The 21147-nt window shown below is 30.8% G+C and overlaps 1 long non-coding RNA gene across 1 annotated transcript; it reads left to right on the forward strand.

Moving 5' to 3' along the window:
* The first annotated feature begins 360 nt into the window (after nucleotides 1-360).
* LOC143054202 (uncharacterized) lies at nucleotides 361-7042 on the forward strand. Its single transcript, XR_012971594.1, has 6 exons — nucleotides 361-379; nucleotides 1828-1863; nucleotides 2919-2954; nucleotides 4340-4375; nucleotides 5606-5641; nucleotides 7002-7042. It is a non-coding gene; the product is annotated as an uncharacterized LOC143054202 (long non-coding RNA).
* Nucleotides 7043-21147: the final 14105 nt, after the last annotated feature.

The raw sequence follows: 21147 nt of genomic DNA on the forward strand, positions 1-21147 counted from the left end.
CGTGCCCTTACAGCTTGAGGTTTGATATAGGTGTTGGTGAATTCAGAAAGCCGTATGATGATCAATAATGATCAATTATTGTTAACCTTTTAGTCATTTGGTTTCTGATTGAAAAATGTTTCATTTGCAATCATAATGCGTATTTTAATATGTATATTGAGGACTTATCGACACTGAAGGGACTTAAAACAAATTGGTAATCAAATCATCTTGCTATCGGTTTGACTTTATCAGGAATGTTTCAGTTTCCAAAACGTAACGTCAATGTCATCCTTTAATTGTAGTTTCAATCTAACGCATTATCTTGATACATTTATATAAAAAAATATTCGTACTCACCATTACATATATTCAATTATAGGTTCGAAAGGCGAAAAGGGTGAGTAAAATAACATGCAACATCTAAACTTCATTTTGTAACGTTCAAACTATATGAAATACAAGTTTACTGTTGAGCTCATCAATGCATTCCTGCTTCATACTTTATTTGGCGTTTGTTTTACTTTTCTATTCGAGCGGCACTGACGAGTATTGTGAAGACCAAACGTGCGTCTAGCGTACACAGTTTTGTTAGCGTGGTATCCATGATGAGTTTATTATACAAACATATAAATGTAGTCAGAGACACAATGCGATCAAGTCGCGTCTGTAGTAGGATCAAAATAAAAAAGGAGATTTTCTGAGAGTTTTAGCAGGCTATTATCCAAATTCCTCCAGTAGTCTGTAAGATGATCAATCAAATCTGAAAATACGTCTTTACATTTCAATTGATAAATTGGAGAACCTCGTAAGATTAAGTCATCACTATGAAAATAATTCAACAACATTAAGCAGATGCTAACACTTTGGCAGTGGATATGTGTCGTTGAATATGGGAAATCCTTTCGTTATCACGGAATCTTATCGAAAAAAAAAACATCTTCATGATCTCAGTTTAGAAAGTCATTTTTTTTTAATAATGGTGCAGTTTTTTTTTCTAAACAAAATATCATATCCTTTCTTAAACTAACCAGTATGTTATTACTTCAGAGATATATCATATATCATTTTTTTGAAGTTATATAAGATGTTATCCTTATCATATCAAAGCGTTTTGTGAATTTCGATCATAATTGTAAATTGCAATAACAAATAAACTGTATAAGACATATACAATCTATGACAAAACACTATTAATGTATAATATTTATAAATAATAAACGCAAAAGATATTGTAGTTCGCTTGTTATGCTTTTTGTTTACATCCAAAACTTTACTTAATCATAGAGTTGAGTTTTTTTCAAAAATTAGGATAACAATACAGTATTTCTGTCTATATACTCCGTTTTTTCATTCATTTGTTTGTACATGAATTAATCAATTGTTTTGTCATTTGGATTAGTTTTCCTTTTGTCGTGCTTTTTATAGCTTGTGCTTTGGTATGGGTTTTCACATTTCAAAAGCCCTGATGTTGATCTTTTATTGCTGACACCTACGTTATTTCGTCTGAGTTGTATTAAAGCATCATTTGCAATCATAATGCGTATTCTGAAATGTATATTGAGGAACCATAGGCCCACAATAAATGTATTGTCAAAATAATACAACTTTCCTTAATTTTTTTATCGATTTGTCATCAACAGGAATGCTTAAATCCCTTAAATTAAACTTCAATGTCATCCTTGTTCATTTGCCTTGCTATTGTGTATTTTAACATCATAAAAAATAGACATTCAGTAGGTGAGACTTATTGTGTAAGTTTAACTTTATTTTTAGTCGAACGCATTTTCTTAAATGCATTTATCAAAGAAACGTTTCGTACTAACCATTATATCTTTATGATTTTAGGTCAAAATGGAGAAAAGGGAGACAAAGGAAATACCGGTATGTGACACAATATATATAACATTTAAACTGAAATCTTAAACCTAAAAGTTTTATACAATACAAATATACTGTTAGGCTCCACCATGCGATTCAACTTCTTATAATTTTTTTGCCTTTTTCATTGTTTTGATTCTACCGTTACTGATGATGCTGTTATAAATAAAATATGCGCCTAGCGTGCACAATTCATAGCGTAGTATATATGGTGACTGTACCATGCAAACATATGGTCAGAAACACAATGTCATCTTGTCGCGTTCGAAGCGGGATCAAAATTTTAAAAAATAAGGTATATACGTACAGTCGGAGTTATATCCAGCTATTATCCAAAGCTGCACACATTCTTCCAGTATAATGTAGGATGACATATCGAACATGAGTATATATTCTTACATTTCAGTTGATAAAACTTTAAACTCTCTTAAGATGAAATCACCACTAAGGACATAATGTCAAAACATTGCGTATTGATGTTTTGTTATGCAATTTGAGCTATGCATCCGTTTTCATGGCATCATGTACCCAAAAATAAAATTTTTCATGATCTACGTTTCGAAGAGCAATTTGTTATAATAGGTGAGATTTTTTCCACAAAATATCATGTCCCCAAAATATTTGTAAATGAAATATTTTGAAAGCAACGTTTCTTCTAAAATGCGATAGACATGTTAATTGCTAATTACTGTAAGAACCGAATTTACAATGCAAAACATTCGGTCACCTGCAGTACTGCAATTTTAGTACAAGTCAAATATAGAGCATGATCTAGTTGGTTGATCCTGTAAATGTGCAACCTTTTATAGATGATGCCTCTGTAATCATCTCCTTAACGTAACCCAAATATAAGTAACTTTAACAAAAGTATTACAAACCCTGAGTAAACATTATCCACAGTTGTTAAAATTAACGAAAAGGAGCGAGATTACAACTCAATGAAAGTCTTGCAGACGTAAATATGATAGTCATATCCATCAAAATCTAACTGTTCTGGAGCATTTTTGAACTTTATGCGAGTACGTTAACTATGGTACGATAGGGTTTCTCTCTTTCAGGACCAATAGGTACAACCGGACCGAAGGGCATGACCGGTATGTATTCGTTTCATTTACTTGAGCTTTATTTGCCTTTTAGAATAACAGAGATTCGTATCAATTAAATGCATGATAATAGATTCTAAAACAAATTTGTAGAAGAAACAAAAATAAAACAATATCGTATTCATCGATGATTTTTAACCATAGGTTTTTGATAATTTGGAACAATTTCTGAGGCGTTCTGAAGACACAGAAACGTGTTTTGTAAGCTATCGTCGTTGTTTCGATATATGGAAATATAGAAATGGAATCATATTCTTCTTCACTAGTTGAAAACCATTCAACGTGAACATGGCAAAGACTATGCGAGTATAGTCTTTGTACATAACTATATAAATATACCAAGATACATCCAACTTGTCCTTGTACTATTACCATATATCTAGAACGACAAAACCCAACAATGCATAGGAAATAAAATCGGTGTTTTTGTATTTTTTGTTGTATTTGTGGTTTGTGCGTTGTTTTGATCTGATGCGTTGGACCCTTTTCAACTGATTTTAACAGTTATCTAATCTTAAGCTGTTTTACCACAACCCCATGCAACGGAATAATTTGGTGTTCTCATAAATTTGAATGAGCCTATAATTCAAAAGTTTTAAGGTGTTTCTTACTTTTTATTTTCCATTTATTGATTTGTACACAAAAGAGGGGCGAAACATACCAAAGGGACATTCAAACTCATAAGTCGAAAATAAACTGACAACGCGACGACAAAAATAGGATAACACCATCAGATAAACAGCTGTACACATAACATAGAATACTAAAACTTATAAACGCGACCCCATCTAAAACCGGAAGGTTTTCAAGTGCTCCGAAATGGTAAGCAGATGCCGCTCCATATAAGGCACCTGTCGTGCTGCTCTGGTAAGTCATGTAAACCGGTGATAAGTTTAATCGGTAGGTCACATTAAATAAGACAATTGGTTTAGTCATTTGGATTGTTCTACATGGTGTCATGATTTTTATAATTTGCAATTTGGTAAAGGTTTTGCTCTTTTCAAAAGGCAGTATGGTGATCTATAATTCCTTACTTCTACTTCAGTTAATAGCTGTTTCATCTGTTATCATAATTGATATTCTAATATGTATAGCGAGGACCTTTAGGACCACAATGGGCCTTACACGAATTGTCAATCGAATCAAACATGCTTCAACGTTGTATTGATTTCTCGATGACAGGAACGTTAACATAATACAAATTGAATGTCAATGACATTTTTTTTTATTTTACTAAATTTACGTGGCAATGCAGTAACAAAACCAAAAACAAAAGCAGAAGCTAAGAATGTAAATAAAAGTTTGATTTTTGTTTTAATCGAATGCATTTTCTAAAATAATTTTACGTACTTAACTTTTTATCTATTTGATTTCAGGATTGAAAGGAAATACTGGAGATAAGGGAAATACAGGTAGGTAAAACAAAAAATATACATTTTAAACTGTATTTTATTTTAAATTTCCATTCTTTTTTTCTCGATCGAATCCTTATTAGACAAAGCATGTATCTAACTTACACACGTTTGAACGTTGTATCTATGATGAGTTTTACTAAAATCATTTGGTCAAAGACACCATTAGATTTTGTGGCGTTCCTACCAAGATACAAAAACAAGAAGTCATATCCATCAATTATCCAACAGTTTTAGGAATATGGCCATTGTTATATTATAGTTCGTTTCTGTGTGTGTTACAATTTAACGTTGCGTCGTTTGTTTTCTCTTATTTTTGAATGTAAATTGACATTGCGATAGACGTGTCACGGTACTTGTCTATCCCAAATTAATGTATTTGGTTTTGATGTTATATTTGTTATTCTCGTGGGATTTTGTCTGATGCTTGGTCCGTTTCTGTGTGCGTTAGTTACATTGTAGTGTTGTGTCGTTGTTCTCCTCTTATATTTATGCGTTTCCCTCAGTTTTAGTTTGTTACCCCGATTTTGTTTTTTGTCCATGGATTTATGAGTTTGAACAGCGGTATACTACTGTTGCCTTTATTTACATATTCATCTAGTTGTCTGTAGTGTGATCAACCGAACATTAGTATGTATCATTACATTTCTTTTGTAATTTCTATTGAATTGAAATGCAAAAATCAATTTTATCAGACATTTAAGACTGAATGAATAAAAAAGATTTCTTTTAAAGTATATGATCTTTAAAAATATAATGCACTCACAATTCATTGTCCTACAATTGTAATGCTTCTCTTTTATTACCAAATTCTACGTAATTATGGAGTTTTTGTAACAATGATTGTTTATTGTTTCGTGCTTTGTATCGATCTGAGTCGTCAGTCCCTATTTCAATAGATTTTAAATAGTTCGCTCTTATGTTTAGCTGTAATACCACAGTATATTCTAAGATAACCATGGGGCGTTTACAAACATTTATATCCCCACTTAAATAAATGAAAGTGTCTATCCAAAGTGTGTTCATGTATATGGTATTTATCTTTCGTTTATTGATTAGTACATACATAAGGTTGTTGGCTTTGTTTGAATTGTATACGTATAATAGTTTGTCATGTCTTTACAAGCTTGCAATTCGGAATGGTGAATACTTATTTCTTTAGGCCTGATTATTATCTGTAATTGCTGCAGAGTACAGGAACTATAGTATGGTGTATGCTATTTTTTTCAGGACCAAACGGACCACTCGGACAGAAGGGCATGACCGGTATATATATGTATATATGTTGCAATTATTTGAACTTTATTTTATTTTAGAAATTAATGAAATTCATATTAGTCAAACGTATGTACTGAATGTTTAAAGATTTCAAACCCGATTTGTAGAAGAAATTCAAAATTGAAACACAAAATAATATTAGATAAAACGATGCTTTAAAAAAATGACGATTGTGAACGATCTCTGATGCACTAAGAAGACTCATAAACGTGTTTTGTAAGACAATATGTGTTTGATTTTTAAAAAGTATGGACAGTAAATGAATGCTTCCGCACTAGTTTTCATGTAGATCTACTGGTTTACGATTTGATCTATTATTTTCAAATATGCTTAAGTCAGAATGCTTTTTAATGAATATAGGGCGTTATAAATTTGCAGACCACCAGCAGGGGTATTGACACTGTATCATTGAAAACAGAAAACTTATCGTATAAAACGTTATTTTCGCAGGTGTAAAATTTCACTATTTTCAGTGAATAATGTATACAAAATATTTTGGCGGATTTGATAATTTTAAACAATACCATTGTATGTGCACTTTTGTATAGTCGGAATTTATATAGACGATTTAGTTCTATCCCTGAAAAAAAGCGAAAATGTACACCTTGTGAAAATAACCTGCTCTACGGTAATACATTTTGGTTCGATCATAGAACTGTTTATGTTGTTTTACCCGTAACAAGAAAAACAACATTCTAAATCGATATTAAACAAATACTTAAAGACAATATGACCGGTAATTTTTGTGAGTTGCATTCTGTACCTTGTACTTTGTGCTTTGTGCTGTATATCAATCCGATGCGTCCAGCCTATTTCATTTGACTTTTTAACAGTTCGATCTTAAGTTAAGCTGTTCCATCACAAATCCAATCAAAGGAAAGTATTGGGCGTTTAAAAAAAATCAAACCCAATCACATCGAAAGAATGGACCGGTCTAAAGTCATTTTGCTTTAATTCAGTAGTTTTGGTGCGTTGATGTAAAAATCATTTGTTTTTCGTTTATTGGTTTGTATATGTAAAAAACACATTCAGAAGAAGAAACTCACAATAACAAAAATTGATTTAATTATTGTCTCAATCAAACTTATAACATTTTGGATAGATCATCGGACCTTTTATCTGTAATTGTCTTTAACATAAATATATAAATCACAAACAGTATAACCTTATACTGTAAGCAGAATATGAAGGGTAGTATTTGTGAGTTATTGTTTATGCTTTTCGTGTTGTACATGTTGTATTTATATGATGTGTCACAACCATTTTAATTGATTTTATACAGTTTGATCTAATGTTACACTACAAATCCATGTAGTTCGTACTAACCATATCATCAATATAATTTTAGGATCGAAAGGAATTAAGGGAGACAAAGGATATCCAGGTAAATAATTAAAACAGTATACATCACATGGGCGTCACTGATGAGTCTATTGTAGACGAAACACGCATTTAGGGGACACATTTGTTACTGCGGCATATATACTGAATTAATTATAAAAAAGTTTGGTATTTGTCTGTTAATCATTCTTCGTTTCTGTCATGGAGTAGTCGGTTTGTTTTCAATTTATTAGTGTGTTTATTCATTTTAATTAACTCCTCTTTATTGCAATGTATATGCCTAAATATAAAACAATTTTTATTTGTAACATTTTGTGGAGATCTAGGGTATTGTTGAGTGTATGATTATTACACAAAACATTTTCATTTTCATTTTTTTCTTTCTTTTATTATAGGAAAAGATGGTAAGTATCATACGTATCAAATTTCGTCTATAAAATTTAATTTGAATTCCTTAAGGTAGATCATAAGTAAAGGTTTTTTGAGACAGAATTTTCTTATAATTTGACAAAATGAAGATTTTCTTATGCTTTTTTCAAAAATATGATAAAAAGTATGGGTCACCGTGCTATTTTTCAAGCTATGAGTCGTTGAAAATTGTCTAAATTTGGTTAGTTTGTTCATGAAAAAACACATTACAGTGCATAAAAAAAATTCTATGAGATAGAATTTTGAAATAAATTATGAGAAGATAGGTTTTGTAATATGTTTTAAGAAAATAAAAAGAAAACAGGGTGTCACCGAACTTGTTTTCTTTCCACAAGTAAAAATAAAAAAATTCCCTATTAGCCCAGTATAAATTTTGTGCTAAAAGAGTTATCTCCCCTTAAATGGTTCATTTGAAAAAAATGATTTTAAAAACCAAAAAGGTTGATATTTGTTGAAATACTTTGAATAATACAATAAACTAGCAAGTTTTCTGTACATAAATAAACAATCTAACCATTAAATTGCAAATCTGTTTCCAAATTTGCTGATTTGGGCAAATCACTAGACCGATTTTGTACTGTGATTGTACAATTCAAGATGGCGGTATACCATGAATCTACCTTAATAGGGGACAAAAGAACAGAAAAGAAATGTTACAGTCCTGTATTTTTTTTTATCGCTATTAGTATTTTGATATTGCAAAAGATCCTATTTCTGTTCGGCTATTAATGACATGTTTAAAAATTGTTTTTTTTTTTTTTGTTTTTTTTTTTTATATATAAAATTTGAATAATCAAAAATATTTCAAAACTTGTTGTATCCAATGAATCACAAGGTTATCAGATGAATTATTAAATAACATTTTCGGTTAATTTCTATTTGATCTTTTTTTTTCAGGAAAATATTATGTTCGTGCTCATTTGTATAAGAATCATGGACGGATTGGAAAACTAAATGAAAATGGTAAATACTTAATAATTGTATAACACCAATAAGTGTAAGCATATATGCCAATCTTTAGTCTGGGAAAACATCATTTATTAATTTTTCATTGACTTTTAACTAACTTTCTGTTACTGTAAACTGTATTGCATAACTTATAGTTTTCTTTTTTTTATATATATATTTCACAATTTTCATGTCGGGACGTTTTATGCTCTTCAAATTTTTACTTGTTTGGCTTTATAAAGATTTTGATATGAGCGTCACTGATGAGTCTTATGTAGACGAAACGCGCGTCTGGCGTACTAGGTTGTAATCCTGGTACCTTTGATAACTATTTATAGCTAAAAATGTGAAAGTAAAATTCAAAATAGTTAAATCAATAACAAAAGATTTAAAAACGTTGTTGGAATGGAGGTTGATACTGGGCAGTTACTGCATTTTTATTGTGTCTGTTTATTTCATGTTCACTCCATCTAAATTTCAAACAAACCACACTAACGATTAACGTACGGACGATATGCGTACGGAGAATGGACTACATGTATGATTGTAGCTACATTAACATTTGCTATGCAAACATACAAGACACTGTACTAAACACACGTTTCGAAAGAATTAAATTAATAAAGTAGCCGGCCATAGTAATGAACATAAGTAAAAATCGTGTTTGACCTCTTAAACTTTATCTTTTTCTATCTCGTTCTTTTTTTCAGAAAAATACAAAATAAAGAGTGCTGTAAAAGATTTTATTTACCAAAAAGATAAACAACCATGGAGCAAGAAAACCTCAAGGAATACCAGATATCCTTATTGGAACAAGGAAAAACCATATTATTAAATATCGACTCGTCAAAGATAAAAAAAAAAAAAAAAAAGAACTATCCTCTCCTTATTGTAAAGCATTATTTTGAAGAGGGAGAAGATGAAAGAATTGTTTTAACTTATCATACTTAGTTAAATATGTTATTGTAACAGAGAGCAAAAATATATTCATCGTAATATAACAGAAGTAGTTTTGTTTTGTTTTGTTTATTTGTAAATGACAGAAAGAAATACTATATGATGACTGTAAATATTTGATTCATTGATTATTGATTGCTTTACGTCCAGTGGCAAATATTTCATGCATGTTCATTACAATGTTAATACTTCACAAAAAACAGTATATGTTGAACCCTTTACACAATTTAGGAGTCAAAACAGAAACAACTAAACATCAACCAACAACAAAAATTTCTCTAAACAGCTACAACTTATCATATACAAGAAAAAGTAGTGGTATGATTGCCAATGAGACAACACTTCACAACATACCAAAAAAACACAGAAATTAACAACTATATGTCACCGAACGGCCTGTAACAATTATCACAGCCAATATCGCATAGTCATCATTAAAAGCCATGAAATGATATGCACACAAAAAGGTGGCCACGTTTAGAAAGATATCCTTGATTATGTTGAGAAAAAACAGTTTTTATCCTACAAAAACAATAACTAGTATTCTTTTGATTTAATTAACACTTATAAATTATTGTATGGGTAACAGAAAAAAAATTGATAAATATCAATACTACAACAAGCCGAATTTAAATTATTGCCAAATCGCCAAATCGACAATCGATGACAGAAAAAAATAAAATAAAATACTAAACTAAGTCAGTTTTGAATTTCAAACATTGACGTAAACAAAATACATTAAAAGTTCAACATAATTATATTTAAGAAATTTTCACAGTGTTTGTACTTAAAAAAACAGCACCATGGTTACCGTATGTTTTGTTTCAGTTTACTCTTCCGCCATATGCGATCATAATTGGTTTTTAAGTAGTGTCGTTCTGGTCGGTCTTTTGTTTTCTATGCTAAGTTTTGCGTCTTTTATGTCTTTTTTTTATTTATATTTTTGTCATGACATTGTCAGATTTGTTTTTCGTATTATAAGTTTGGATATGCATTACGATATACATTATAACCAAATAGTCAAGATCTTATATAAGTTCGGAATACTTAAGAAGAAGAAAAAAAAACACTGATCAGCTATCACATTTCCGGTTTTTTTTTTTTTTTTTTTCAATTGAACTGTCAGTTTATCGTCAAATTATGAATTTGAATGTCGCTTTAGTATATTTGCCGTCTCTTTGTCACCACACACCACAGCAAGCTTTTATCTTGTCCGATACTGTAACAACATGCATTGTACAAATATTGTATATATAGAAGGAAAAGATATTTACAAAATCCCTGATAACGTCATTCAAATTATACAGCCTTGAGCCCTGATGTGGAAACAATTTTTTTCAAGATTTGTTTTTTAAGTATTGTGTTGGTCTTTTTCCGATTTGCATGTGTAATGTTTTGTTTTTATTGCATGTCTTGTTTCTTTTGATCTATTATTTGTCATTGTATTAAGTTACTTTGAATTCTTATGTTTATTTTGGTGTCTCTTTTTACTTACCTCTTTTAAACATTAATGATGTACTTCAGCATTTATAACTGTTAAGTCTTCATGTTCTCAAACATGTTCATCCGGAAATTAAAGGGTGCATATATATCATGAATGTGGTGTGTGTAATTAACGTGAAATCATAATGAATGATATAACATGTATAACACGAAATAAAATTTGTCAGAGTGAACAAAATCTTTCATGGTGGATTCTTAAAAGTCACTGAACTGATCAAATGAAACTAATGTGAACATACCGTTCATTTCATTTTTTTTTTGTGGAATATTTCAATCTATCCGTGAACTGTGTACAATTCTACTGTTTTGGTCAACAATCTTATAAAGATATATTCAACATTGAAAATTGAAATTATATGAAGTGTAGTCTGATCCATGTGAAAATTACAACTGGATAGTGTCAAAATAACATGCTTTCAATCAGGATGTTTAAACGCTAGAGTATTAAACGCGTGACTGAATCAGACTATATGAACACCACCAAAACTTGAGGTGATTCGTGTGTTCTCGAAAGGTGAGCAGATTCTGTTCCAAATATGGCAAACTTGTGGTGTTGCTCATACTTTAAATACAAACCCAGTTATAAGTCTAATTTGGTACGTCACATTCGGAAAAAAGGGGGATGTGATTATGTATAAGATAATTGGAACATATTTGTCGTCATCTGTGAAAGTGATACTCATTAACGGCCAAAACCAACTCGGGGCATCGCCCGTCAAATTAACGAAGAAATGATGTCAACTCCAACTTTTAAAAGTCTCTGCTTGTTAGCTTCCTTTTAAGCAGCAACCCTCTATCAAGGAAATCATGATAAGAAAAAACAAGCTCTTGGACATGGCAAGTGAGTTAGATATACTCCATATGCAGGCGTTGCTTGAATGTTTCAACATAAATGGAAATAAATGCAGAAATAGAAAGACCACAATTGTGAATCTGAAACCTTCACTTTATCGTTAAGTTCATCATTGTCCATTTTTAGAATTTTACTCATCTTATTTATCATTTTCTCAAGTTCATTGGGATACGTTCAACATGGTTCCAAAACTTTGAATTTATAAGTAAAAGAGCATCATATTCATATCGGAAATTTAAGTTAAAGCACAGTGTTATCTTCTTTACTTTTATTTTATGAAGCTCCTGTATGAAATCAGTTTTATATGAGTAAAGATACAAGTTGATAGGAATAAGAGCATAGTTGGTGACTAATAGCAAAGACGATTGTTTGTTAACACACATTTACTCACAAATGTTACAAATATGATATCAATATAATATCGAAATACCAATATTCAGGTATATACTACGTGTTTTATCTAACTATAAAACAATTGAAGCAAAGAACCAATTCATCCCCTCCAAGACAACAACTGAAGAATGTGTTTTTAGCTAAATATAGCTCAATATATATTTAGCTAAAAAAGCTTTCTAAACTTTGATACACATAATGTGCAAAACGTAATTTCATAAAAAAGAAAATCCAACGTAAAAATATACAAATATATCAGAATAAGAGCAATCATGTTTGTTGAAATAAAGAAATACACACGACACCATATTTCTGCTGTGCTTTCAATACATGAATTAATGTTGAAAGGTGAATTACTATTATTGAGACATTCGTGTTGCTCCTTGCCTCTCAGTTCAACTATTCAGAATATAATGCATAATGGGTAATATTTTCAAGCAATATACACCACAACGTTGTGATTTTTTAAAAGATTATACAGAATTGAAATTCAACCAATGACGTAACGCTACTTTCATTTTTGTGTACGAATAAGGAGATTACTCCTAATCCCTTATATTATGAAACGGCGGATTGTTCTTTTGTCGCCTATTTCTAAAGATGACACTGATAAAAATGTGACAAACGTTATTTCTAATGGTTTAACGTTGATTAAACTCGATACAAAAATGACAACGCAATATATGCTTTTCAACAAATACTGTTTATACAAGATATATATAGACAATAACTTATATTCAGCGAAACTAATCAGCTATTGTCTTTATCCTGCAATTAATTGTGTACATTGTTTTTGCTCTCAAAAACAGAAGAACTTGTATCTATTACATGTTCGATTTATTATCCATTGAGGCCTGCGTATCAATATAAAACAAATCACAGAATCAGCTGACGACCGGTACGTCGGAAAAAAAATCTCGCATGGGCAACTTTAATACATCGCCAAAAGTTAATAAAGATAATATACAATTATAGCCTGTTGAAAAGGTGAATATCCAAAATAGTCAACACAAGAAGGTTATTTCACTGAGGGCGCAGCCCGAAGTGAATTAACTTTTAAGGGTTGACAATTTTGGATATTCAGCGCTTCAAATGGGCCACAATTGTTTTATTATACCGAACTTACAGTGGAAGGGCATTTTGAATCATTGTTAAAGCACTTACTTTTACTTGAGTCAGTAACAAACACAATTTGTCGTTCAAAAATACATGTAATTTGTGTCTAAGAATTCTCGTATGTGCAACAAAGGTAGATTCTTTTTGTAACATATTGATGGCCCTGAAAAAGGACCGTTATTAGAGATATCATCGGCACAAGATGCACTTCAAAAGATTTATTTCCTCTTCTCTCGATCAATGGGCTTCCTGAAATTTGAACGTTGCCATTTTGTTTATTTATGTCTGTGACGTCATTTTCATGAGTACAAATCAACAAACTAAAAAGGTTATTCGCCGGTGAATAATAGGGTTATTCAACGCTGGTGTAAATTTTTAGGGTTATACGTTCTTCCTTGCAATTGAATGAAAATAAACTGAATTAAATGAATTATTCCATGTCACGTGATAACGCTTTACCCAATAGAATTGTTTGAAATATATGTAAGGTATAATAATAAACATTGTCCGATTTTTGACAAAAATGTTTGCTTTATCCTAGGCGTCGGACTTTCGAACTGTCCGTGCATTCCCTGATTATTGATATTGTTGCACGGTTGATTTTGTGATTTCAACATTCAAGTCTTTTTAACTTAAAGATTCGTGCAGTAGAAAATGGAGTTCATCATGCCGTTCATGTCTATGAGCAGAAAGTAGGTTGCAGATCGGAGACTGAAACATTCACAGTCGGAGTAATACTTCATTGGAATTGGATTGTAATATACATTATGATGATACGAAAGTTAATACAAGTACAACACTCGTCAATAGCAATACACAACAAAAGTTCCGCAGTAGGCGGACCACCAACGCGATATATGTATAGTATTCAAATTCAGTATCGCGATTTCTGTTCGGCTGTTAGTGTATAAGATAAGACATCCTATTGCAGGATATATTGTAAGGTTTTTCTACGTTACGACTGGAGTGAGTTTCTGAACTATTTTTGACTGACGATTGACACAAGCAAGGTACCAGGTGTATTTCTAAAATCCCTTAAATTGTATGAAAGTATTAATGAAATTTAAAACGGTATGAAAATAAGCTATCGATTTCAACAGTAAACATTTAGTTTATATAACAAATATTCAAAAGACAATACTTTATAAACAATTTTAAGCAAGCAAATAATACAGTAGGGATAACTCTGGTCAAGTATTCCGGTTCATAAAATATTAGTACAATACGGATAAATGTAATTTGATATTAATTTATCTATTGGATGTGTTTATGCTCATTATTGAGACCATCATAAAATACGGCTTTGTATGCATATCCCCCGACTGAATCGTTTATTACGAAATAGCATTAATGCATGTCCACACTCATTGTTTTGACCTTGAGAAGTGCGTCTCACAAATATGGATTTAATGTAACTTATAAATCGACTGAGTCGCTTATTTCTGTAAACAAATATTGTTTATATTCATTTCGAAAGAATAATTCGTGACTGTTTTCAAAATATTCACTGAGTCACTACTAATAAATATTATCTTGAAAAAGCGTGTGTCTTTATGCAGTATATAGTGAATGAAAGAAAGTCTGAGACTTAAGCGTTTGCTATAGATTTTTATCGAGTGTACTGTGTACCTCAGGAGTCAATTCACGACTGATGAAACACAATAATGTGTTCTCTATTTATACTAAGTAGCAACGCACCTGCTTATGACGTCACAATTATCATTAACGACATTGAGACGGTTAACGGCAAGTAAACAATGGTGGACGACGTTACGTTTGTGCTTTTGGCTAACATGAATATTGAATGCTACGATTAAACTATAAGATCTTTGCCTCGGAGCAATGGACCAAATGAAAATGCCTCCTTCAAACATCGTTCTTTACTTGTCTATCCCAAATTCATGTATTTGGTTTTGATGTTATATATATATATGTTATATTTGTTATTCTCGTGGGATTTTGTCTATGTGTGTTACATTTTAGTGTTATGTCGTTGTTCTCCTCTTATATTTAATGCGTTTATCTCGGTTTTAGTTTGTTACCCCGATTTATTTTTTTGTCCATGGATTTATGAATTTTGAACAGCGGTATACTACTGTTGCCTTTATTTACAACCATCCAGTAGATATTAAATAGGAAGAATTATTCAAAATGTAAGTAAAACGACGACTCAAGCCTTAAAATGCAATGTAATAATGACGTTTTCCTTAATAAATACAACCATTTAACTTTAATGACCAATATAATCACATGTAGTTTTAGAAAATGATTTAGTAATCATGTTTTATACCAAAAACGTATGTATTTATCAACCAAATAAGCTTATTTGACCATCAACATGAAAAATTTATACATAATATCATAAACTCTGTACATTACAAACGTGATTACAAAGAAGGGAACAGTGAAACTTAAAATTCGTTACAAAATAACAAAACATGACAAGTGATAAAAATATAGTGTACTTGATCGATATTTACATGTTTATAAATATGAACTTCCAAAACTTATAAATTATCGCCGATTAGGGGACGACCGTTTGATAGTCTTAAAGGAGAGAAAGAGTTATGAATGATGAAGCACATCAGTAGTATCATACGATATTGAAAATTGATAAATACATTTGGGCAGTAGAATAAATTTAAGAAATAAAGTTCATACAATGACAAATAAAAAAAAACCAATAATAAAAGAGATTTTATATTGTGTCCTTCTATGTTATGATCTTACACTATTGTTTCAGATAAGGGTGAAGGTTTGGTACAATTAAAACGTTTAAATCCGCTGCAATTGCTTGCACCTGTCCTAAGTCAGGAATCTGATGTTCAGTGGTTGTCGTTTGTTGATGTTGTTCATAAGTGTTTCTCGTTTCTCGTTTTTTTTTATATAGATTAGGCCGTTGGTTTTCCCGTTTAAATGGTTTTATACTAGTTATTTTTGGGACCCTTTTATAGCTTGCTGTTTGATGTGAGCCAAGGTTTCCTGTTGCAGACCGTTCTTTGACCTATAAGGATTTGGATGGAGAGTTGTCTCATTGGCACTCATACCACATTATATCTATACACTTATAAAAAACAACAATACACGGAACCCATTCTACACTTGAAAATGGGAGGAAGAGCAACAAGATATTTAAAAAATAAAACCTTGATAAAAGTGAGTATCCACATACTATAACTAAATCTTTCTTACACATGAGCTTTGATTCGTTCCAAAGTAAAGCGTTTCTTCGGTAATTTTAAGCGTGCGTTTGGCATATTTATTATGACGAAAATGCCTGTATAATTTGACATTGAGTGGCCGTAAAGTATATCTTTTTTCTTTCTTTACATAAAAAAACAATGTATATTGCAACAGTATCGAAAACGATTGAAGCTCTTTGTTGCGTGAAGAAGAAGAAAACAGTCCAAAGATACAGACAAGATACACAAATTCCTCAGACGAAAATAAACTAACTCAGCCATGGCAAAAAAGGGAAAATAGACCAACAGGCAAACAACAGTACGAAAAACCACAACAAAGAAAACTTAATTACGCATGTCGAACTATAAATAAAAATAGTTCTGAATTCAAACGAGAGAACGAAATGCATAGTTGAAGAGTCTTAGAAGAGCGGAACGATTTTAATTCAGCAGCTCAAGTACCTTTTGCTTGTTTTATCACTAGTGAAGATGATTACACATAGTATATTATAGTACATTTCTAAAGTGTATTCATGTTTTAGCAAAATATTATATAATTGTTTAAGATTTCAGTTTTGATAATCTATCTGTTTTTATTGAATGGTTTTTGGATCCATTTGATTGAGAGATAGAAAACAAATCATATCCCTAACTCGAGTCATGACCATCGTCAATAACGGTCTCATGCCATATGGCTAACTTTTTTATAACAACTGATTATCATCTGTTTTTTTTTGGCTTTAGTATCACGAACTTTTATAAGATCCTGACAAATAAAAGTTGTATATATATTGTAAAAACGTCTTTCTTTAAGAGAGGATAAACATACTAAAGTTATTTCAAAGTTATATGTCGATCATAATCTGACAATATCAAGGAAATGATTAAAACAAAATATCAAAAAGAAGCAGAAAATAACAATGGCAATGTGTGACTCATAGTGCTGATTTTGCAAGTATAAATCCGGTGATTTTTTTCTAATGTTGAAGACTATATGTTAGCCTATTTTGGTTATGTTTTTATTCTTTCTATTCATATACCGAGAAGGTAAAATACAAAACTGACTTATACAGACATGAGGGCCTTTTCGATATTCCTGAACATTCGTTCCTACTCACAAAGTATATGCAATTTGAAATAACACTCATTTATGAGTTGCTTGTTCCAATGTATGAGTCGGTATTTTTTTTGTTAATCTGTATTTTTTTCATATTTCCTTCCTTTGAAAGTATTTGTTTTGAAAGGTTCATTCACAAAGATCATGTTTTCCTATTCAAATATTCAATAGACATGTGCTTCCTGAAATTTCAATACCTAACTTGTATAAAGGATTTATCAAACAATGTTTGTTGTCAAGCATTTCCATTGTATTGAACATGCATGGAATGCTTGAAACTGGTTGCTAATCAACCAAATATCAATCAATCAGACATATGCATATACCATATATATCATTTATCATCTAGATATTAAAAGAAATACAACTTCTTTTATGCAATTCATTTATTATTGTCGTATTTTACAATTAGATAATTAACTAAATATAAGTTGTAAAACCAATAATATGCTCTTTCTTCAAAACGATGATTTTCAGTTAGAAAAGGATAGTCCATTGCTCTTTAACGAGTCGATGTTTAATAATATGGTCTTTCCTTGTTCCTCTGAGGATATCCGGTGTACCTTGACGTTTTCTTGTTCCACGGATGATCATATTGTTGGTACCTATAATTTTTTATTTTGTATTTTGCTGAAAAAAGAACAAGATATGATTGAAATGAGGGAAAGCATTAACAGTTCAAAATGTATATTCATAAGTTCAATAAAAGATTTGAAAATATATATTAAACACATGTAATGTCTGTGTCAGTAAAACAGTAAATTTAAAAAAAAAAGAGCACGATGTCATTTTAAGGTGGTTCATGACACAACAGGAAGATAACTCTTTAAAATCAGCTGAACGTTTTAATCACGTTCTATTGTTAAGATAATATGAAGCTGCTCAATGATCACAATTAGGGTTTGTCAAACTGCTTTATAACCAACAATTAGTTTCTGATAATGTGTCTGGTTTAAGTTTTTTGAAATTTTGAAATGTTAGTCAAGGTGTTAGGTACCACCTTAATAGCTTATCTTCATGACAAAGAATGTTTACCTTTCGAAATGTGTGTTAAAAACAGAGACTTGTATGTCTACATGACAAATGTCACTACATCGTACATTTACTGTCTTTTATCCGAACACATAGACATCATAAACATTTTGTAACCACTGTATTAGCCAAGAATAAGCTTATTTTCCGCAACATATTATTTCATTTCACGATATTGAGTGTTTTGATTGCCTTTTTATCATGTGTAGGGGTCTGACATAGTTGAAATGATGTTTTCATTGGTGATGTATGAAACAAAACCGATTATCTTATACTGTCTTGTGTCGTATTTCAAAACGTTAATTTGTTCATATGCCTAAAAAATGAAACAAAAATGTAAATTCAAATCACATGTCTACATTACAGCATAAACACAAATTGCTTTCATTTTTAAAGATTTGTAATGCAGATAAATCCATCCACCATCTCGTGGCCAACAAACAAACAAAAGTAGACAAAACACAACATAGAAAACTAAAGACTGATTAATTTTGACTAAATAAAGGGAATAAAGACTGTTACTTATGTATTGCTAAAATGGATTTACGCCCACTTTTCCTTATAAAATAGGATTAGTCGATATCTTATTGTTGCGCACTCTTTACCATAGTCACGCGATGGAAAGCATCATATTATGATTTGTAAGCATCCTTCTGTACAATCTATCAGTATGAAGAACAGCGCCATCGGAATGAATATGCCGAATAACTGTTTTATTATCAAAAGGCGTAATGACTCTATGTTATAATTATTGCATACAAATGTCACCCTTTTGAACATTTTTCCAGTAATTCCAAAATCAAAACAATTGTCTACATAAGAAAATGCCTGTAATAAGTCAGGAATTTGGCATTTGTTATCCATTCGTTTGAAGTGATTTTGATTTTACTATTTGCTTAAGGACTATCCGTTTAAACTTTTCCTCGGAGTTCGGTATTTTTGTTATTTTACTTTTTGCATAATTATTCTTCATAGTATTATATTCAAGGATGTGGTATTAATGCAAATGAGAAAATAATACCCAAGAATTCATATGGCAAAGATTTTAATCAATCAAAGGTCACTGTTACGTAAAAACCATGATAGCTACAAGTTACTATAAAATGTCCCGACTTAAAAAATGTGTTATGTTTCAAAAAAGAAAACTAAAGACACAATTTACATAGTAAAGTTTACGGAATGCAAATTTAACGCAACATACTCAATAGCTATAAAGATCAGTTGTAAATACCTAGCTCATTACACCGGTATAAAACATAGCAAACAAAAACATTTATAAAATCATTGGACACAAAACACTGATAAAACAGTACTCGCAGTAACAGACGGCTCCATCAAAGTAAACAAAAAAATAAAAATAGTGATGCCAATAGATGACCAAGAATAAATATTGGCATATAAGTTTACGCTTATTTGTTTTCTAACATCATTCTAATCTTACCGATTTCCTGTATATTTGCAATCCGCCTATTCTTCCCATACAATTGGACACGTACATCATATTTTCCTGAAAATATGATTTAATTCTACTCAAATAATCCATCCAATAATTTGTATTTCAGAGAATAAACTTGTCATTAAATTTTTATGTTTTCGTTGTTCAAATAGAAGAACATGAAAAAAAAACACAACTAGAAAATACAACATTTGAAAAAGTTACTGATGTTTTGAGGCGCTTTTTCAGGATTGACTATACAAGCATCACATATCCAATGAAAATAAAAATGTCAAGAACAGTCAGAAAACATGATATTATGCAATGTCAAAATACAAGGATCGAGAAAAATACAGGATCGTCACATTTTATATCTGTTCTTTTTCATGTAATGCAAAGTATGGTATTTAGTTGAAATTCCGAGAAATGACTCTTAAAATGTAGTATAACATGAAACAGACGGTATGAAAAGACTTCGTGGGACGTTCATGTTTTGCTTTCCCCTACTATAACTACTTTTTTAGCCTTTTGAACCATATTTCAAATACAATATTTGATACGTATAATACTCACCATCTTTTCCTGTAATAAAAATAAGAAACAAAATATAATAAAAACGTTTTATGGAATGAAATTACACTTAACAATACCCTTTAAGTCTAAAATTGTTACAAATAACTATTGTTTGATATTTAGGAATACAAACTGCAATGGTGAGGCGAGAGATACCAAATGAATACACACACTAATAAGTTGATGGCAAACCAACACGCTATGACAAAAAACGATAAACAATTAACACAGTAATACAAAACGTTTTTATAATAAAATTATCATAGATACCGTGAATAGCATATGTGTACGCTTCATGCGTGTTTCGTCTACAACAGACACATTAGCGAAACCCACGTGATGTATATTATTTTACTTACCAGGATATCCTCTTTCTCCCAAATCTCCTTTCAATCCTTAAAATAGATCGATGATATGGTTAATAAAAATAATCTTTTTGATAAACATACACACAATTATTTCGATTGGAAATATAATTGAACCTTAAGTTACATAGCTTCTGTTTATGTTTTTTTTTTTTTTTTTTTTTTTTTTTTTTTTTTTGAAGTGCATGTTATATGACCTTGCATTTTATATGCATTTAGATTGGAAATGCCAGAATTATCTGTCAGAGAC

The sequence above is a fragment of the Mytilus galloprovincialis genome, chromosome 12, assembly GCF_965363235.1.
Source record: "Mytilus galloprovincialis chromosome 12, xbMytGall1.hap1.1, whole genome shotgun sequence".
Lineage (NCBI taxonomy): Eukaryota > Metazoa > Mollusca > Bivalvia > Mytilida > Mytilidae > Mytilus > Mytilus galloprovincialis.